This window comes from Gekko japonicus, unplaced genomic scaffold (genome assembly GCF_001447785.1).
Source record: "Gekko japonicus isolate JY-2015 unplaced genomic scaffold, Gekko_japonicus_V1.1 scaffold5389, whole genome shotgun sequence".
Lineage (NCBI taxonomy): Eukaryota > Metazoa > Chordata > Lepidosauria > Squamata > Gekkonidae > Gekko > Gekko japonicus.
Genome location: NW_015164801.1, coordinates 14,205 through 16,607, shown reverse-complemented (window position 1 = coordinate 16,607; position 2,403 = coordinate 14,205).

Genomic DNA, 2,403 nt, shown 5'->3' with positions numbered 1-2,403 from the left:
GGGGGGGGGGATTGTGTTTAAAGGCATCAGGGAGGCTAAGGCAATCCTGCTGGGCAAACCTCCCCAATGGCTGTAAGCATCCCACCTCCTCTCCTACACCTGACAGGCAGCTGCCTATCCAGTGGAGGAGGAGGAGGGGGAGGAGTATTAGAAGCCACTGTGGAAGCTGGGCCAACAGGATCACTAAGGTGTTACTGCTGGGGCGGGCTCCCTGGTGACTTTAAGCACCCTGCAACTGCTGCTGCACCTGACAGACAACTGCCTGTCAGGTGTAGGAGGTGGGGGGGGAGTGTGTTTGAAGCCATGGGGAGGCTGGCCCAGCAGTTATTACAGCAGCTGGCCATTCCTGATTTCCTCAACTGTCATTAGCTCTCTGCAGTCCTTTTTACCTCAGAACACTGAGCTCTGCAGCTGACCAATCAGAGGGTGGGGGGTGCAAGGAGGCAGCAACCTGGCAGCCACATAGGAAGCAATAGGGGGAGCACATTTTACCCCTTTTGACCCCCCTTAGGGGTCGAATTTCTTAAAATCCCTTCTTAGTGAGCATCTACGTCATGGTAGGAGTGTTCTCTTCGAATTTCGTGTTTCTAGGTCCAGGTGTTTGACCTGGGTGTTGATTTTACAGTAAGGAGATTTTCTTTTATATTTATTGATGAGGTTTTAGGGCTGCTGATGGTGGGTTGGGAAACTCCTGGAGGTTTGGCGGGTAGAGCCATGGGAGGGCAGATTTTGGGGAAGGAAGCTCAAGCAGGGGATGAGGCCATAGAGTTTACCCTCAAAACCTGCCATTTTGTCCATGGGAACTGAGCTTCGGAGATCACGTGGAATTCTGGGAGATCTCCTGGTCCCGCCTGGAGGCTGGCAACAATATAATTACCAACTAGAAACTCACTTGCAGATGTGGTATTCAGGGATTATACTCGTTTGCCCACACCCCCTTTTGGTGCTCCGAAATCGTCCCCCCACCTCCCTCAATACATTGATTGCAATTCTTTCGTGATCAAACTGTTCTTTCTGTCCACCAACAAGGCAGATTTGAGATTATCAGAGCAAAGTCCGTTGGGCAAATCAATGTTTGCAGATCACAGACCAAGGACTGTTTGGAACTAATCTCTTCTTGATGTTTTGGCAGCCCGCGAGGAACATCTGAAGAACAGGGATATTTGGGGGAAAGTTGTTTATCTTCGTAACCCGATGTACTCTTTTCAGGCTGGATTGATCTGAATTTCACAACCATTTTTCTTTAACATAAGGCTTGAAGCCAAGATCCTATAGTTTAGACATTAATGAATCAGATAACTAAAACAAACAGATGAGCAAAACCTGGTTTGACCACAATCATGATTACACTGAAAGCAATTTTAAAAAAATAATCAGAGGGAATTTGGTCTTTTTGGTCTGAAAGAACAACCTTTGCTATTCTGCCCCCCCCCCCCGCTATTTGTCAAGGGTTAAAGACAGAGCAATGGGGAGAGGGTAATTCAGTAGACTACATAACTGAAAGGGAAGTTTTCCAATCAGCATTCTTACACACATCTTGCCACAAAAGAAGGTTGTTAGGATCATTCCAAAGTAATTATAGCAACCAACCTGGGAAGGATTTGAAACTACGTAAGCAGTGCCTCACTCTTTGCTCGTGTTTCTCTTTGTCTGAAAGTTAACAGGGAGGATTACAGTTGCCAACTCTGGGTTTGGAAATACCTGGAGATTTGAGGGTGGAGCCTGGGAGGATGGGCTTCAGGAAGGTAGAATGCCATACAGTCCACCTTCCAAAGCGGCCATTTGCTCCAGGAGAAATGGAATAAATGTTTTAAATCAGAGGTCATTTGGGGGGGGATCGCGGGGGAACACAGTTCCCCCAGGTGAGGTGCAGGGGGCGGGGCACATGACGAAGCCCCGCCCCCTGCTTCCGGCCGCCCCGCTTCCAGCCCTCATTCAGCCAGGAGGAGGCAGGAGAAGAGGGAGGGTAAGTTGCTTCCTCCCCGCCTCTCCCCACCCCTGCCTGCCTGGGGCCAGGGAGGGCCTTGGCGGGGCTTCCTCACACTCCCGCCGGCCTTGCAGGTCCACCGCCGGGCCCCTGATGTCAGGGGGTGTGGCATATGCTAATGAGTTATGCTAATGAGTTCCCCTAGCTCTTTTAATACGAAACGACCCCTGTTTTAAATAAATAACTTAACTATGAAGTCAGGATATCAATTGTAATCAGGGTTGCCAACCTCCAGGTAGCGACTGGAGATCTCCCAGTATTACAACTGATCTCCAGGAGACAATATTCAATATAGAGATTAGTCTCTTAACTTCAGCGGAAAGATCTGTTCGCTCAGCTTCCATTGCTCTAATCTTACTAAATAGACACTCCACAGTTTTGGCAACCAGCATGTAGCCTGAGGGGTTAAGTTCTTC